The 20,672-nt window shown below is 38.7% G+C and overlaps 1 protein-coding gene and 1 pseudogene across 2 annotated transcripts in view; both read right to left on the bottom strand.

The window, feature by feature from the left end:
• Nucleotides 1-20,672, bottom strand: part of STK39 (serine/threonine kinase 39) — a 281,003-nt gene that overhangs the window by 256,326 nt on the left and 4,005 nt on the right. The window lies entirely within an intron of this gene.
• LOC134572126 (U2 spliceosomal RNA) lies at nucleotides 3,398-3,519 on the bottom strand (annotated as a pseudogene).

The raw sequence follows: 20,672 nt of genomic DNA on the forward strand, positions 1-20,672 counted from the left end.
ATGGGTTACATTGATAGCAGCTGTCAGTTTTCCCATTCTGATCGATTACCAAATCTTGGCATCGACTCGGGCCTGTCCCAGCTTCCTTTTATATTTATTGTTATAACTGTTACACTTTGTCCTCTGGTAATGCTTTTATGTTACAGAGCTTGGGATATCGGGAGCACGGGACCTGAAATATATGACTTAAACAATAACAAACAACAAGTGTTGCAGATTTTCTTTCCCCCTAAGAGGTCTTTGACTAAAAAAAAGGCCACTCTGCTTATGACAGCATCCCTAAATATGTGGTAACCAAAAAAAACAAAAACAAATTGAGTCATGAGTTGTTTTCTAACTGCATGCTAAGGAAAACAAGTATGAACTTAAAGGACCACTCTAGGTACCCAGACCACTTCAGCTTAATGAAGAGGTCTGGGTGCCAGGTCCCTCTAGGATTAACCCTTTTTTTTTATAAACATAGCAGTTTCAGAGAAACTGCTATGTTTATAATAGGGTTAATCCAGCCTCCAAATCCTCTAGTGGCTGTCTCACTGACAGCCGCTAGAGGCGCTTGCGTGATTCTCACTGTGAAAATCACAGTGAGAGCACGCAAGCGTCCATAGGAAAGCATTGTAAATGCTTTCCTATGAGACCGGCTGAATGCACGCGCAGCTCTTGCCGCGCATGCGCATTCAGCCGAAAGGGAGGATCGGAGGCGGAGAGGAGGAGGATAGCTCCCCGCCCGGCGCTGGAAAAAGAGGTAAGTTTAACCCTTTCCTCTCCCCAGAGCCAGGCGGGAGGGGGTCCCAGAGGGTGGGGGCACCCTCAGGGCACTATAGTGCCAGGAAAACGAGTATGTTTTCCTGGCACTATAGTGGTCCTTTAAAACACAGGTTTAATGGTTTATTTGTTACAACCCGTAGAGTGCAGAGCTGTTGATTGTGTGATGATAGTTATTGCCCATGTATACCCCTTGCCACTCTTCCCATTCAGCACCATGGACAGAGATCAGAATGACATGATCATTTCTAGACTTGAGGCTTCAAAGCACACTCTAAAACCTAACATTACTATATCTTAATGTAATGCTTTTGGTGCATAGATGAAGCCTCTTTTCTCTGGCAATGTTTACAGTTTGCCAAAACACACTTCTAGTGGATGCTTTCCCTTTTAGATCTTGGAATTGTGAAAGGTTTCACATTTGTCATCATCACAACCAGCACTTTGACGACAAACTCCAATAATGCTCTGGATGCGATGCTTGTCTATGGGAAGCACTGGCCTGACTGTGGCTAAGCACGGCAATTGCCACGCATGCACTGTAGTTCAGCTATGCTTGCCATCGAGATTGGTCTGGAGCTGGATTATAGGTAATGTAAATGGATTTTTTTTTTAGCTTTTTTACAGGGGAGTGGCGGGGAGAGGGGGGGAGGGGGGGGTAAAAAGGGAACACTCTTAAATTAAAAATAAATATTTATTTTTAAAAGTTAGAATGTTTCTTTAATATTAATTCCCTGACACATTTTATTCTGCATTAGTAGTTCACACATTTAAATAATTAACGAACATGACACATAGGAAATTCTGTGAAATATCAGCGAAAAACATATTGGAAACAATTGATTTAAAAAGCATCTCTTTGTGAATGGCAAATTTGTGAATGGCAAGGTGTGCTTTCGATGAATCCAGTCATTTTCAGCCTATGCAGTGGACTAACAAAATCTCCAACAAGCTGTATATCCATACCTTCCAACAATGCAGACACAGCAGTAACAATGCCTAGAATGCAGTTGCTAGGCAGAAACTATTTGTGCTGGAGGCATTTAGAGCAGCTGTTTATTAAATATCACATAGCAGAGGGTTCTGAATCCAACTGCCGTAGCAGCAGCTGCTTACTAAGCACTATATATGTATAACAGAGGTTCTGTATCCAATTTGTATTCAGAGCTAAAGGTCACGGAACACCGTAAAACAGATGGTTGTGTCTATCTGCCACTCAAGGCTTTACCATCGTGTCACAGAGGGTGTGGTTTCACCAACTGCCCTGTTCGTGGCAACAGTTTACTTGCCTGCCATCACCTGGCCGTTTTCATTGTGAACTTCCTTTAACCAACTTAATTTTACTAAAGTACACTAAATTAGGGCACTATCTAAGAAATATGAAAAAAATAGACAAACAGATTATAGCTGCAATTTAAAGAGAAAACTAAGGTACAGTGTTATAATTAGATTTACACTAGCCCAATTCTCAAATAAGTTTGAATGTAATAATATTACAATTATATTAATTATGATTTACACAGCGTCAATATGTTCCGCAGAGCTTTACAATTATAAAATGGGGATACATGGCAAGTCATTTAAACATGAACTAGTTCTCTTAATGAGCTCTATTTTTGTTGTCAAGTAGATAATTGTAGACAACACTGGACAACAGCAGCAAAGCAAATACATAAAATATCTGCTTGAAAAGAACATTCCCATCTAAAATATATTTTGTAATCTATTTTATGACATTTTTTTTATTTTTACTGCATTCTACGTGCATTTACTTTCGCTAAACAGCTAGCATCTGTAATTAATGCAGATAAAGCTACACATCGTTCATCAGTTTCATTAGTCAGCTGATTAAGCTTTGAGTAACGTTTAGCATGGAGGAAAACTACCAAGAAAAAGCTGTTAAGGAAAAAAATATATATATCTTAACAGAATCCAAGCTATAAATCAGCGTGCAGGAAATGCAGTTTGTTTTACATTACAGCATATTGCTGCCGTAAGGCAAGACAAGGTAGCTATTCTAATGTAATGCCTCTAAACAGAGAGAGTTAAGTGCAAGAATTAGTGCTTTATTAATGGGATCAAAATAACTACAAGTTACCTAAGAAAAACAATGGCTCATTTATCTTGCCGTATGTTTATTTGCTGCAATATTCCAATAGACTCTTCCATCCTATTCTACGTATATAAACACATTGTTATTACTTTTCAGAGCTTAATTTCTGTTTTAGGAAATTTCAACTATTCAAACAATGTAGAGTGGATTGGTCAGGACTGACGTGAAATGTGGCTTAAAGGGATGACATCGATTCATGTGAAAGCCCGAGGCAAAATAACTCAGCTGTCTCCTGTCTTAGTACTATGTATGTCGAAGATGTCTAATTTTAGTGCATGTGTAAGCAAACAAGAATGAAGCTGAAAGGGAGCTTAGTGAATATGAAGAAAATCGTCATGAGACATTCACACTAAATAAGTGGTGTGATCCTCTAAATTAACTTGGTCCCGAACAATAGACTGGTCCAGATAACTTAAGGTCCACAGATTCAGTGCTTTGACACTTCATAAGCACCTGGAAGGGGATTAACATGTGCATTGTGAAATAAAGAATGGTTGCCATCTCCCCATTGAAATTGTGTGGAAGTGTTCATATTGGACAAACTCAGGGAATATAAGGATCACAGATAGGGGACGTATCAGGTGTTGAACTTATAAGAACAGATGCTACACTTGATCTTGAAGTGAAAAGGGAAGAGAAGCGATCACATGTTTTGTTCTCCTAAATAAGTGGTGGTTCTTAAAAACACCACTAAAATAAAATATCAAATGAAATGGATTATAATAAGTATGCAAACATATATTAGTGTATAAAATAATTCATTGAATATCTGCAGTAAACGGTGACATATAATAACTTAGAAAGAGACATACAGGATATTCAAAGAGCCAATGTCATAGTAAGTATCACTCGCGCTGTGTATGCCCTTAAAGGGGTGAGCCACGATTGTGCCCCATAATGACATCTCTAATTCAATATGAGCATAGCACCAACTCATTTAAACATGCACCCATGCTGCACTTTACCCTGGTCTTCCTGACTCCAGGTGGCAGATCTTACAATGGGGCTGAGGAGAGCAATTAATGAGGGGTAAACCATAGATCAACCAAAAACCATTAATGCACAACCATAGCATGTAAAATGGTAATCTTATGTGCAAGCTGTACAGCACTGTCTGACCATTTTTATACAGATACAATTCTTCTATAAAAACATAACATGCAGCCTTCCCCCACTGATGAATTGATGGGAACCCTATCAGGAAATATTAAATAAATAAACTGAAAAACAGAGGGAACCCAGGCAGCTCAATGAAAGCAGTTGCCAAAAGTAATTTATTTTCTTTTTTTGTTCCTAGTGACAAATATGTCACTCAGCTGTGTACTACAACCCCTTAAGGACACATGACATGTGTGACATGTCACGATTCCCTTTTATTCCAGGAGTTTGGTCCTTAAGGGGTTAAAGACCAAACTTCTGGAATAAAAGGGAATCATGACATGTCACACATGTCATGTGTCCTTAAGGACACATGACATGTGTGACATGTCATGATTGCCTTTTATTCCAGAAGTTTGGTCCTTAAGGGGTTAAGGGGTTAAATGGATATTATAGTCACCATAACAACTTGAATTTAGTGAAGCAGTTTTGGTGTATAGATCATTCCCTGCAGTCTCACTGCTCAATTGCCATTTAGGAGTTAAATCACTTTCTTTATACACACCTCCCTGCATGTGACTTACACAGTGTTCGTAAATACTTCCTGTAAAAGGTTATTGAATGTTAACACTTACTTTATTGCAAAGTCTGTTACATTTATTTAGAATAGCTTGCTAAGTGCTGTAGGAGCCTCCAGTATGTGATTGAAGTTCAATTTACAGAGCAGGAGATACAAGCTTATAAAACAAGTTAACATCTGATTGAAGGTGAAACCATTTTGTTTTCATGCAGGCTGTGTCAGTCACAGCCAGGAGAGGTGAGGTGTGGCTAGAGCTGAACAAACAGAAACAAAAGTGATTTAACTCCTAAATGGCAGAGAATTCAGCAGTGAGACTGCATGGGCATGATCTATACACCAAAACTGCTTCATTAAGCTAAATTTGTTTTGGTGACTATAGTGTCCCTTTAAAGACAACACTCATATTTGAACTTAACACCAAAGCTTTCCAGGTCAGTTTACCAGACTTATTTAAAAAAAAAATAATAATAATTTTGGTGTAGCAGAATACTTATGATAAAATAAATAATAACTGGCATATATCTGGCACCACTCCAGAATAAAAAAGTGTTCAAACTGTGACATGAACCACTCCACAGGAAACCATGGCAACTGTGATGCCATTAACTGTTTACTAGATGGCTTTGCATTTTCTGAGGTGTAAAAAAAAAAAAAGAAAAAGTACATTTTCTTGGCCTAAATCCCGCACCAGATAAAATTAACCCTTTTAGTCCCATCGTGGAGAGTAGCTGACATACTCTTCTCTTCTGGTGTGAATTGCATTTGCATTTCATGTTTCAAATAACTTTTGCACCAAGACTTTGAAAACACAAATAATGTGGTAATGAAAGGGTTAGTCAACTGAGAAGTTATTTACATTTTTCCCATTTTAAAAGGACATTTTAAAAGGGCAAGGGCTGATTTGAAGTATGGTAACAATGCAATCTAGTCACCCAACTTGGTTTAGCTCGAATGTACATATTCAGGTTATATGTGATAAAATTCCTTAAACGTCAACATACTGTATGTCAAAGATATGATTTGAGTATATTTTCTTGACAGGAGGAAACAGGGAAAAATTCAAACAGGCAATGTGTAGGCAACAGTTAAAGGAACAACCTTAGACACCTAAAACACTTTAGCTTGGTGAAGTGCTTTAGGGGTTCACAGCGTATCCTCTCTTTCATACCACTTATAAAAATGCCAGTTTCAAGAGAACTTGCATCCTTCCTGCTATTTATCAGACTGCAAGTCCCCCCCAATGCAAAGCGGAATGCTTCTCACAGAGAAGTACAGCAGGAGCAGCACAGCATTAGACACATGCATGTGCCATGCCTCCCAGTGCTTCTCTCTAAAAGATGCATTCTATTGGCTGGGTAAGTACTGATTATCTCTCGTCAGGCGGAACAGATTTGCAGCGAGGAGACCATCTCACAAGTGGATTAAGGGTAAGTTGACCCTTTATTAAAGAGGAAAGGGTGGTGGCAGAGGGGGTCCAGAAGATTCGAAAACAACATTCAAGAGTTAGAAACATATGTATTTATTTATTACTCTGAAGTGATAATATCACATGGGTAGAATGATCTGACACAGAATCTACCATCAATCAATAAAGTGCTGCACGAAAAAGTTGTCGCTATATAAATGCAAAAATGAGTAATTTTAACACAAAGCAGTAAATATGAACTATAGAAAGGTTTAAAAGATTGTATTTTTTGCAGATATTAAGCGGCACTGCCACCGCCTGGGGACTTTGCAGAATTGGTGACATTGACATTGTCCCTGGCGTGGCTTGACATCTTCTTCCAGTGGGTCCTCTTCAGCTCCAGCCAGGAGCTGACATCACTGCGCATGCATGAGAGTACAGCATTCAGGTCTATGGAGGATTCAATTAAATTCCTGACAATTCTTGCTATTTAGTGAATATTGAAAGACCCTATTGGTTTCCAATTGCCCACATTTCACTGCTAAGAGAGTAAATCAATTGCATTCTGCAGCATCTACATATTTAAAACAAAGAACTGTTTGCCAAATAAGTGTACGAAAAACTCGGCAGAACACACAGATGTCTCTGTCTTGCTATTTAATAACACACAATTGTTTGCAGCTCATGCCAAATATTTCTTGTAACTTCACCTACATTGGTTTAAATTGTGTTCCAGAGATCCCTGATAACGTGATAATGCAGCAGTTTTCACATGCTTGTCAAGGTCACATTAACTCTGATTCAGTAGAGCATCACTGTTTAATGTCAATACATTTGCTGCTGGCTATTATGACATATATGTGTGACCTTGAGAAAATACGTGGAGTCAGACCATTTTTGATTAAAATAATTTATACTTTTCAGGAAAAGGCAGAGCATTTTATCTCCAGGGTACGTACAGAGATTACCTAAAACTACTGCCATATGAAGGATAGCTGGGAGTGATAGGAATTGCAATTCATATCCCTGAACAAGAGGAAATATTTTAGATTGTCACTTTTTGTTTCCATTGGTCTCTCTAATAATTGCTCCAAAGCTCCTTTTGACATTTAGTTTTTTTTACCTCCTGTCCATGGGGTGAGAGAAGATGAATACATTTTATTTATTTATATATTTATGTTTTTTTTTTTTTTTATTATTTGTTTTATAAGTGTACCAGCAGGCAGCTTGAGCACTCATGTGTTTATTAAGTTGAGTTAGCAGATTAATTTTGCAGATTTGGAAAAAAAAATCCAACTTGACTAAAAACAATGTTAGATTCATCACACAGAAAACATGCCTATCATGATTCCTAACTTCATTTGAATCCTTTTGCCTTTAGGATCCTCTGGTGCCGAGAGGTACTTCCTTGAACTATGTTATGTTGGTAGAGGTCTGATATCTGTTAGCGTCTCCTTGCAATGTTAGTTAGGAGGACCTCTGAACCACCTTCACAGAAGAGGAATCAGAAAAGATTCTACATCTGATATAGAAGACACCGGCTTCAGCCCACCAACAGAAAAAATCCTACAAGCTTTAATCTAGGTGGTATCTAGCCCCTAAAACACTCCATGCCCACAACCTCTTAATCTCGGACAACTGCTGACACTGTGGCGTGGAGGTGGGTGACATATACCACATCTGGTGGAATTGCTCACTAATGCAGTCATTCCAGCCTGCAATAAATGTGGTCATTCAGAAACTCTCAGATGACCCCCCTTCATTTGAACCGGCCTTCTTTCTGCTTAATCATGATCAACTCCCATTGCAGATGTATAAAATGTCAGTTATTCCATGACTACTGAAATACTGAATATCTCTTGTACAATGCCATTGATGAGGTTGAAGACAGAAGCAGTTTTGAAGATACAGTGAAGGCAAGGGAACACTACACATACAGATGGTACTACTTGTTGGAATTCGCCTCCTCCAAGGGGGGGCCCTCTATATTTAGATACAATTTGATTTATCAGGAATATTCAATCATGTAATTTAGATTACAGATTCTCTCATGTGGAACTGGAACTTTGAAGGTGCGGCTCCATGCATCTCATCTCCACTGCCCTCTCCCTTCCCCATTTTTTTTTCTTCTCTCTTTCTCTTCTTGCATAACCCTATTTGCATGCCTGGCTTATCTATTCTGCTCTGAGGGCTCCCCTTTTCCACTTCAGCATCTACCCAACGTTCTAAACTTTAATCTTATTACATGTAATAAACGATCACTCAGACTCCAAGCATATCTCAAACTAATTTGGTTCACTTCCTTTATAATACTTCTGGAAAAGTTGACGGAGGAGGAACAACCATTCGCAATGTAAGGGGTTCACATGACTTACTCAAATTAAAACTACCTAACCTCCTGTCGGAAAGGATTAGACATGCTCTAATTTATATTAAAATTGTTGGGAAAAAATTGTTTTGGACATTATAGTCACCTGAACAACTTTAGCTTAATGAAGCCGTTTTGGTGTATAGAACATGCCCCTGTAGCCTCACTGCTCAATCCTCTGCCATTTAGGAGTTAAATCCCTTTGTTTATGAACCCTAGTCACACCTCCCTGCATGTGACTTGCACAGCCTTCCATAAACACTTCCTGTAAAGAGAGCCCTATTTAGGCTTTCTTTATTGCAAGTTCTGTTTAATTAAGATTTTCTTATCCCCTGCTCTGTTAATAGCTTGCTAGACCCTGCAAGAGCCTCCTGTGTGTGATTAAAGTTCAATTTAGAGATTGAGATACAATTATTTAAGGTAAATTACATCTGTTTGAAAGTGAAACCAGTTTTTTTTTTCATGCAGGCTCTGTCAATCATAGCCAGGGGAGGTGTGGCTAGGGCTGCATAAACAGAAACAAAGTGATTTAACTCCTAAATGACAGTGAATTGAGCAGTGCAGTTTCAGGGGGATGATCTATACACTAAAACTGCTTTATTTAGCTAAAGTAATTCAGGTGACTATAGTGTTCCTTTAACTTCTCCACTGATCACGACTCGGATAAAACATTTGCTCAATTTCCTCGAATAATGTCAAAATAAGTGATCACAACCTTCGTAAACAAACACATTCTCCATTATTATTCATTGATATACAGTAATAACCTACATTTTCTATTCTGTAAACATCAATTCCAAGTGCTTAATAAACTCCTATTAAACAGAAACTTGTATTTACCTATGTATTTTTGCGGACCACACAGCTCAAAGGGAATTTGCATATTTGGGGCCAATCTCGAAATGGGTCTCCAAGGTGCCTTCAGTAAAATACCTAATTGCAATTATCATATATACATTATAGCCTTTCGGCTGGGAAGCTGTGACAGCCAAGTTACCTGGGCTGAGATCATCAGTAAAAATGATCCCAGCCAATCCAATGCTTCCCCATAGGGAATCATTGAAGGGCTATTGTGCATGTGCGGCAATTAGCATCTCCGCATAGATGTGCATTTACTCAATGTATCTCTATGGGGGTGTTTGACATCTTCATGCAGTGCTTTAAGACACCAAACATTGAGCCTGCAAAGATTTCAGGACCACAACAGGAAGCGCCTCTAGTGGCTGTCTGAGTATGAGCCACAAGAGGAGCCCCTAGTAAGCCATGTAAATACTACCTTTTTCTCAAAAAAATACAGTGTTTCCATTGCTGAGAATGTAGGGACAGGCTCTTTACACCAGAACTACTACATGAAGCTGTAGTGTTTAGACTGCAGGGGTAGGCAACCTCCGGCACTCCAGATGTTGTGGACTACATCCCCCGTAATGCTCTTACACCCATAATGCTGGCAAAGCATCATGGGAGGTGTAGGCCAACACATCTGTAGTGCCGAAGGTTGCCTATGCCTGGTTTAGAGTGTCCCTTTAATTGTTTTGATCCACGTATTCACCAAAAGATTTTTTTGCCTTAACGATTCCCTTAACACACCTTTAGTATAGCTTAGCAATTCCCTTCTGAATTATAAAGAGTATAACTAATCTTTAATGCAGAAATAACCAAGTCACGCCTACTATTGTACAAAACATTTGCTATTTCTATCATCTCAACAATGAGAATATCCAAATATCATCAAAGAATGAATTCATGAAAGATTCTATTTTTTCATTCATCTACTTGGAATAAATTCCTATTCCTCATTTTCCTGATTAGCATCAGGTGGTAGTGTTACAAAAAATACTGTCTATCTTATAATGGAAAGATGAAATAGGCGAAAGGAAATTATCATAATAAATCATTCTTTTCTAAGAGGAAAACATAAAAAAAAAAAGCACATTTGAAAACAAACTCTTCCTGAAGATGTGATGATTACATTTCCTAAATCAAGTCAATTAAGTCATTAAGTTGTTGACAAAATCATTCTGCAAACGTTGTCAGACTTAAGAGGTAATATTACAAGAACTAGATTTTGTATAAATGGGACTGAAAATGCTGCCTCATCAAAAGGATATTTCAGAATTACTATCGTTATATAAATATATGAAATGTTGACATGGTTCCTGCTATTATTTATTTATTTTATTTATCTATTTATGGCAGTTATAAAGCGCCAACATATTATGCAGCGCTGTACAATTAAAAAAAAAAAAAAAAAGAAAGAAACAGCCCAATATACAGAGACCAAAACAAAAGTTAAAGAGGGCCCTACCCAGCAGCAGAAATACTGCTAGTGTGGGCGTACAATGGTTTTTATATTGATTGGACCCGTGGCAAGCATTTGAATGGGCCTCCTGGACCTGGACCCCTTCCCCCCCCTCTCACATGTAATCACGCCCTTCACTTCCCAACGCAATGGCGGTACTAAAGTAGAGAGGGCCCTGGTGCAAGAATTTGTTTGGCCCCCTAATCGCAAGGGTGATCAAAAGATGGATCCCCATCTGTCGTGCAGCTCCAACAATGCTTTGATAGCTGGGGCTCTACCATTTTCCCATGCTTGCAGGGTTGTAGTTAACACTGAGCACTGTTTGCGTGTTTGAATGTAGGTATGTTTTTAAATGCAGTGGGTGTTTATATATAATTTTGGTGTCTAACACAGGTGTGTTGTAGGTTGTGTTGACGTTTCAATGCAGGAGTGTGTGTGCGTGTGTGTAGTATTGAAGTCTGAATGCAGGGGTGTACTTCTGTGTAGTGTTGGAGTTTTGAATGCTGAGATGTATGCACATGTACACATACACTGCCACAAACACACACACACACACACACGTCAATGCATCTCTATGGCGAGCATTCAGCGCCTCCATGCAGAACGCAGAGACGTTGAACATAGGTGCTGTGCACTGTGCATCACTGACCCAGGAAGCACCTGTAGTGGACATCTGAGTGACTGCCGCAAGAGGTTTTACTAGGCAGGAATGTAAACACTTCCTATTCTCTGAAAAGGCAGCATGTGCATTGAAATGCCCACAGGGACAGGCTACAGAAACCGTTAAGCTATAGTGGTTCTGGTGACTATAGTGTTCCCTTAAGTGCTTGGTGAACAAATCCCTAAATTTGAATTGACGCTTTCGTAAAATTGCAGTTTGAAATATGATGTCCCTAATTTAGAACTTGCATGTGATCTAACAGCTGACCAGATGTATTTTAGCTTACTCTGCATCAGTAATATTGCATGCAAATACAAAACTAAAATCAGATGATAATGGAATGCTTTGTTTTAATAATGCAGACCCATGGTTGTTTGAAGTTCCTTAACAATTAATAAGTTAATACATCTAGCAAGATATTTGATGCTTTTTAACATCTCATTAACTAAAATCTCACTTTGTCATTTTTATCTCTGGAGATGTATACAAAAGAGCATGGCACTCACAGTAATGTACAAGCTGGTGCCACTCGGTCTGGATAGGCCAATCCACCCCAGCTGTTTATACAAAACCAGGCACCCGTCACTTTAATTGAGCAGGGAATTGTATTTGTGTTTCAAATAGATAATCAGCCTTTCTTTCCTTTCCTTTTTAACTTATAACTATAACTTATATTTTGATGACTTAGTATAACGCATGAACAGAAACATAGTAACATAGAACATAGAAACATAGAATGTGACGGCAAATTAAAAACCATTCGGCCCATCTAGTCTGCACAATTTTCTAAAAACCCCTTCAGTGACTTACCTGAGGCAGCGGCGATGTCCCTCGCCGCTGTCTCCTCTTCCGCGCCGCTCCTCCTACTGGCTCTGTCGGCCGGCGAGACTGATCCCGCCCACCGGCCAGGGAGACCTAATGCGCATGCGCGGCAATTACGCGCATGCGCATTAGGTCTCCCCATAGGAAAGCATTGAAAACAAATTTCAATGCTTTCCTATGGGGATTTGAGCGACGCTGGAGGTCCTCACACAGCGTGAGGACGTCCAGCGACGCTCTAGCACAGGTTTCCTGTGCTATGGACCAGGAAGAGACCTCTAGTGGCTGTCTAGTAGACATCCACTAGAGGTGGAGTTAACCCTGCAAGGTAATTATTGCAGTTTATAAAAAACTGCAATAATTACACTTACAGGGTTAGGAGTAGTGGGAGTTGGCACCCAGACCACTCCTATGAGCAGAAGTGGTCTGGGTGCCTACAGTGTCCCTTTAACTGTGTTAACCTCTACCACTTCAGCTGAAAGGCTATTCCATACATCCACTACCCTCTCAGTTAAGTAATACTTCCTGATATTATTTTTAAACCTTTGTCCCTCTAATTTAAGACCATGTCCTCTTGTTGTGGTAATTTTTTCTTCTTTTAAATATAGTCTCCTCCTTTACTGTGTTAATTCCTTTTATGTATTTAAATGTTTCTATCATATCCCCCTTGTCTCGTCTTTCCGCCAAGCCCAAGCTATACATGTTAAGATCCTTTAACCTTTCCTGGTAAGTTTTATCCTACAATCCATTAACATGTTTAGTAGCCCTTCTCTGAACTCTCTCTAAAGTATCAATATCCTTCTGAAGATATGGTCTTCAGTACTGCGTACAATACTCCAAGTGAGGTCTCACCAGTGTTCTGTACAATAGTATGAGCACTTCCTTCTTTCTACTGCTAATTGTCACGTATTCATCCGCTTATAGAAATGAGGTTAATGACATTTACTGTCCACACAGGAAAAGTTGTGCCGAGCAGCAACCTAATCCACAGAAGGGTTAATGCTGAGCAGCAATTATGCAAATGAAACCTGGTAACTGACTTTGGGGTCAAAGGCCGGTTACAGCCTATCAGAACTAAAGGAGGGGTATTTAGGCCCAGTTCTCATCCTGCTCAGTGCCCTGTCGTGGTTTCCCTTGTGGTTGTTCGAGAGCGCGTTCCTGTTATAAGTTTTCTACCTGGTTGTTGACTTTGGCTTTGTTTATTGACTTCTCTATATTCTGGTATCCTGACTCCTGGCTTTCCTCATCGCTGCGTCCCTTTCTGTGTTCCCTGACCTCGGCTAGTATTTTGACTATTCTATGTACGTTAAATCCGGCCATTCTAAGGACTGGTAATACGTTACTTATTTGTCGTCCGTGCTATACAGTTCTACGTGCTGGATCAAACAGTAATCCTGACACTAATACCTCTCCCTATACAACCAAGCATTCTGCTAGCATTTCCTGCTGCTCTATTATTGTCTGCCTACCTTTAAGTCATCAGAAATAATCACCCCTAAATCCCTTTCCTCAGATGTTGAGGTTAGGACTCTATCAAATATTCTGTACTCTGCCCTTGGGTTTTTCCGTCCAAGATGCATTACCTTGCACTTATCCACATTAAATGTCAGTTGCTACAGCTCTGACCATTTTTCTAGTTTACAAAAATCATTTGCCATTTGGCTTATCCCTTCTGGAACATCAACCCTGTTACATATCTTAGTATCATTAGCAAAAAGACAAACCTTACCATCAAGACCTTCTGCAATATCACTAATAAAAATATTAAAGAGAATGGGTCCAAGTACAGATCCCTGAGGTACCCCACTGGTGACAAGCCCAAGCTTCGAATATACTCCATTGACTACAACCCTCTGTTGCCTGTCACTCAGCGACTGTCTTACCCATTCAACAATATTGGAATCCAAACTTAAAGATTGCAATTTATTGATAAGCCTTCTATGTGCAACAGTGTCAAAAGCCTTACTGAAATCTAGGTAAGCAACAGACTCCTTCATATGTTACAGAGATACTCTTACTTCCTAACATAATGAAAAATACAATATTTCTCAGAATCTCTATAGGGATTTATTTTAACCAATTCAGCTGTTTTAGCCCGTATTTTAAATAGAATATCACACTATAAAAAGTAATTGCTATAAAACTACTACGATTTGTTCAATAACTGCATATACAGAAATAAGTTACACTATCTTATTTTCTTTAATATATATTTTGATATACTTACTACAATCTCTGCTTTCAATGATGCTTTATCCTGGCAATACAGATGTGTATATATTATATTTATCATGATAATGAATCAGTTTCGAGGTGGTTGAGAATTATGGGAAGTGTAGTCCACAAAGGTTTTCATTAACAAGCTTAGCAATCACTGATCTGCATCGAGCACAACCTAGAATTTCTACATCAGGGGGGTCCAAATTGTAGATCCCCGGATGTTGTAGAAATACAACTCCCATGACGCTTTGCGTGTCTTTGCATGCCTTTAAAATCACATCATGGTAATTGTAATTTTAAAACATAATGGGATCTACCTTTTTGGGCTCCTCTGCTCTACGCCCATTTTCACCAACCAATTTATACACATCCAAATGGTTATGAAGAAATAAATAAAAGTATCCAGTACCAGTCCTGCACTCTAGCGAAAGTATTTTCTGTAACATGTCAATTCGTTATTGCATTCCTGCAGTGCATTATCTCAAACTTGAACTATATATAAAAATAATCTGTGTTGCAGGGCAATTCAATGGCTTGCAAACCACAAATAGCAAAGGATCAATAAGAAAGCATGTAATATATATAAAAAAAAATCAATATATTTATGGACCTACTGTTATAAAACAAACATAAACGAATGGTACAGTTTAGGGGCTATGTTCATTTCTTTATTATAAATGAAGTTTAACCTTTTGGATGTCAAAAAATAAAGCACTTTTTCTTAAGTTGTAGTTCAAGCAGAGTCATTGAGGAGCACTAATAGTTTAGGTTTTGTCAGAATCTGCAAGAAAAAAGGAAAAGAATTGGGGAAAAAGTTAAGCCCTGCCCTGCTAATGTGCCTGGTGGCCTATGTCTAAGGATCTACTGGTGGAACTAATGTGTCTGAAACTGATGGGAGTGTGGGTCAGGATCGAGGTTCCCCTCCTTTGGTCCTTCCACTCCTGCTGATGGGAGAGGGGCTCGGTCGTGCTCTTAAAGGGCTGTGGTGACCGACCGTCTTTAATTTTCAGCAATATCCGTCAGGTGGCCCAAAGTGCGTGGGCCCCACAGTGTGTGGGTCAAACTGGTAGTTCCACCACTGTAAGGATCCGTAGGTTCAAAACGTGTTAGGTGTTTGGTGTGACCTTTTCCCCTATTTGTTACTTTTTTGTTTTTTGCCATTTAAACCTCCTGTGGACTTTCAGCCCTCGCAATGACGTAATTGAAAAAAAAAAAATTTCCTGTTTCATTACTGGATTTGGAGTTTCTATACCTGGCGACCTGTCTTATACTCAGGTAAGTGGGAACATTGTGTTCCCATTTCCTTTATGATTTTTTTATTTATGCTCAGACTTATGCCAGTGGTATTTTTTAGTTTTTCTTCACAGTTCCAATTTATTTCAAATTTGGGACCAGTAGACTCAAGGTCATTTAGTAAAGCCCAAATGGCCCTGTACCAAACAGAGGAAAATATTTTGTTGCTATATGTGCCATTTGCACTGCAAACTCTGGCCTTTGTTCACACTATTTAACAATGTCTGAATTTTGCAATTCATGCTCCAAATGAGCCTGAGTTAGGTTCGAATTTTAACCAGACCAAGTGCCGCCAGACAGCTGAAGTCCTGACCCAAATGCACGAAATCCCATTCCGGAATGTAAAAATCTGAACTGTTTGCTCATTGTATGCGGTAGTACAATCCCAAGCTACTGCCAGGGTTACCCTAGCTTCCAGTACATACACAGAAATGATTTAACATGACACTATTCATTTGCATTACTTGGTGCACAGTGACCAGTATTTGGTGCACATATGTTATCAATAATATACCCCCAAGTTAGAACAGTCTGCAACGTATATTGCTCTTTGGTCTTCCTCAAAGTCAGTAGGTGTAAGAATATATTAACCCTTTGAGTTCTAGGATAGGAGGCATTGCAATACCAGGGCAAAATATGGTTAAACCAATCTCTGTTTTACTTATCTGTATATTGATATTGCATGGCAATACTCCTTTCATTTGTTACATTTCCAGGAAGACTACATGCTGTAATGTAATTACATATAAACATATTGATGGATTTATGATTGAACTCTAGAAGTCAGGCAGTTATATTGTATTGACCGACTGGGGGTGTGGTAGCAAAAGCTCAACATTTAACCACATTCCAAGACAGACATGTCGAGACTGTCATAGTTAAATCCAACCCTGATCCCGAATGTGTTAACAACCTGAATAGTTCTGAAAAGCAAACATAAGATGGGATGAATTATCTGTTTGTTTGGCTATTGGCATTGTTTTGTTATTGCTTTTTAAAGAAGGAAATCATTACTTAATAGCTCATGTCATTAAACTGAAAAAAGGAATTACTAATTTAAGGGTCCTCTACAAGCAAACACATATTATACAACTTCCTTGTATAAAGAAAGACAGACAGACAGATCGATCGATCGATCGATCGATCGATAGATAGATAGATAGATAGATAGATATATGATAGATAGATAGATAGATATAGGATAGATGGATAGATGGATAGATAGATATAGGATAGATGGATAGATAGATAGATAGATAGATAGATAGATAGATATAGGATAGATGGATAGATGGATAGATAGATATAGGATAGATGGATAGATAGATAGATAGATAGATTAAAGCGTTTTGCACCATGAGCACACATTTTAAACCTTCCCAACTTGTAGTGCTACCATTTTTGATCCAACACTGCAGTTCAGCTATTAAATTTTTATCATAGGAAGCTAACTGAACAACAACTCTCAGAAACCTTTGATGAGTTAAAGTACTACTGTTTAGGATGTGTAGGATAAGCTCAGCATTGCTATAGGAAGTTAAAAGAGCAGCAATGATTGGCTGATGTACTTCCTGGTCTAGCCAGAAATCCCTGCACATGCTGCAAACTGTGATGCTTTAAAGAAAATGAAGGAATTTCAAACATAAGTCTTATTTTCTATTTATTTCATATATTATTATTATTACTACAGTACAGAGTGGGACACCTGGAGTTAAAGGGACACTCCAGGCATCAAAACAACTTCATCTAAATGAACTTGTTATGGTGCCAGGAGATGCCTGGAGTCACTCTTACCTCAAGGGGTTAAACCGATTTTGAAGGGTTTAACCCTAGTTGCCTCCAGTGGCAATGTCAACTCCTCCCCTGGCGGCATCCGGCTTCTGAATATTCAGATTCAGGAAGTGCAGAGTGTCACTGGGCAGGGGCGCTGCTGATTGGTTGAGAGTGGTCAGCATATGCTGCCAACCAATCAGTGACTCCCCATTCACTAAACTGGCTCGGAAAGAATACCTTTCTCAAGTCAGTTTAGTGATGCCCCTGCCCAGTGGCACTCCGCGCTTCCTAAATCTAAAAATTCAGGAGTCAGATGCCGCCAGGGGAGGAGTGCACATCGCTGCTGGAGGCAACTTGGGTTAAACCCTTCAAAATTGGTTATAATCGGAGATTAAGCCATTTAAGAACGGTTTAAGCCCTTGAGGTAAGAGTGACTCCAGGGGCCTCGTGGCACCATAACAACTTAATTTAGATGATTTTGTTTTGGTGCCTGGAGTGTCCCTTTAAGTCAAGCCCAGTGATTACTGGCTTGTGGCCATGGCACTACATATGTATGCTAGCCACATGTGTCATGGTGCTGCAGTCTGCATTTAAACTGGATGTCTTGGCAACATTAGCATCTGTAGCAACAAGGTTATCCATCACTCTTTCAGTCTTAGTAACCTGCACCTTTTAATGAAAATGTCTGTTCTCATCTCAATACACCTGCATATTAAATCGTAAGCTATCACAAGGATGATGTTATTTAAAAAAAATATATATATATCACTGATATTTAAATTTAAACTTTAAAAAAAAACTAACTATAGTAATCAGTCTGGAGGGAAAAAGATCACATTGTAATGAGCAAAAACAGAAATATAAAACATAGCTTAATCTATAGCTTTGTCATCTACTGGTAAAAGTATCGGATTACAGCAGTCTACAGTTTCATTCAAATAATGGTCTCTCTTGCTATATTACTTAGAATAAAATAGCAGGCTAAATATAGACTGCATTGCCTCTGGCCTGTCTACTGGGGATTTAAACCAGGAACAGAACAAGTAATATTTCACATAACTGCTAGTAACATGTTAAATAAAAGCTCTAATTAGCTGTGTTACTGCGTAACGATCTGTAGGTCTTTCGAAGTACATTTTGGTTATTCACTATTCAATAAACTGAATTGCAAAATTTAGGTAAAATAATGAAAAATACAACAGAGTTAAATACTATATTTTTTTTGCCCTGTATTTTAAAATTTGGATTTCAATTTACACTACGCACAGCAAAACATATACAGACAGTAAGTTTTTTTTAAAAAATACATCAAAAATAAAATACATCATAGGTAACAGGGAAAAGAAGCGGCACAAAACTAACAGGTACGTCTGATTGGCTGCTCGGTCAGTGACCACAAAATGCACTGATGATTAGAAATGAATGGTAGCATCTTTCCTTATAAAAAGCCAAACATATTATGTCCTGTAGCTTTCACATATCAATTCTAGATCTCTCTCTCTCTCTCTCTCTTTCTCTCTTTCTCTCTCTCTCTCGAAATAGCGATGCAATTGGTTGGAAAAAACAGTCAATCAGATTAACTCCTATGTAATGATGCAAGTATATACAAAAACCTATGCAGTATTACAATTGTTATTATTATTATTATTATTTATTTATGTATTTATTTTTTGGCAAGGAATTATGCAGAATATTTTTAGGAGCAGTCCATGAGAATATGTGGTTAACATATAATAAAGATTACAGCCTCAGATCCAGACAGGTATACACACGATCTAAACATTCTAAACAGACAAAACCAAAAGCAGATGTATTTGGTTAAAGGGTATACTTTTTGTAAAATAGTGTTTTCCTTATGTAAGATAGCCATCTGAATGGAGATGTGATGTGGGTCCATTTCTAGTATAACTTGTAAAATATAAGCCTAAGTCTAAAACCTTATAAAAATAGATAATGCAATAAAGAAAGCTAAAAAATAATAATAAAAAATAGAATTTTACATATTTAAAACCTCTCTTGGTGGGTTGCTTAGTGGGTCAGTCCACAGCTGTTTGATAGGCCACTCTAATACCAGGATAAAACACTCATCCAGGAGAATTTCATTCAGGTCTACAAAGGTTGATCTTATCCCATAAAATGTCCTTACTAAGAAGAGGTTTATGGTATAGTTTAACCAGTACAAACAGTTTCAAACATATCATAGGATGATTGGAACTGCTTTACAAATGTTTGTATAAACTAACAGGAAAGAGAGACAGAGCCATCCCAATTGTGTATATTCTGCACACAAAACTGATAGTGAAATGAAAATAGCTGACTTGGAGAAGTCTTCTAGTGCTGCTTTTTACATGTGAAATTCAATTTAAATTCTGGAAAACTTATACTTAAAGGGACACTATAGGCACCCAGACCATTTCAGCTCATTGAAGTGGTCTGGGTGCACAGTCCCAGGTCTCTTAACCCTGCAAAGGTAATTATTTGTTTATTTATTTAAAGATAAAGGTATTTTAGATATACTGCAATAATTGGCTCGGAGGGTTAACTCCACCTCTAGTGGCTGTCTACTAGATAGCCACTAGAGGAACTTCTGGGTTGTTAGGCAACTTTTGGTCGCCTTACTGACGCTGGACATCTTCACGCTATTCATGAGCATCACCTGACACCCCACGAGAAAGCATTATACATGCTTCCCTATGGGAGAAATACTAATGTGAGCACGGCCAGCGCCGCGCATGTGCATTAGGTCTCTCCAGCTGGCTGATGTCGGTGGGGAAGGAACGGAGGTAAAGCCCGAACCAGCACCGAGGGAGATTGGCGCAGGACTCAGATAAATGACGAAGGGGTGCCTGCAAAACAATTTTGTTTTCTTGGCACTATAGTTTCCCTTTAAGTGAATAACTTGGCTAGACCTGCTTCCGGCTGGATAGATGTGCCTCTTGCAGGCACCAGACAAGAGAAAAGAAACGTGTGTTGCATTTCCCCAACCAACAAAATCACATGAAGGTAGGGCTGGGTTTAACCATTTGTTTGGTTTTGGAGGATTTATTTTTTTATTTGATTTTTTTTTTTTTTTTTTTAGCTTGCTCATTTAGAGAATGATCAGTATTTTAAAATAGTTTTGTTTTTAATGTGACAATTCAAAGCACAACCATCACAATTACAAACATTCCAATACTCGCACTTAGGACACTTCCACCACACGCTATCAGACAAAATAGCTGTACATCGAGATCTCACCTGGTTCGAAAGCTTATGTGACGACAAGACTAACCTTTATAGAG

This window comes from Pelobates fuscus, chromosome 8, assembly GCF_036172605.1.
Source record: "Pelobates fuscus isolate aPelFus1 chromosome 8, aPelFus1.pri, whole genome shotgun sequence".
NCBI classification, from domain to species: domain Eukaryota; kingdom Metazoa; phylum Chordata; class Amphibia; order Anura; family Pelobatidae; genus Pelobates; species Pelobates fuscus.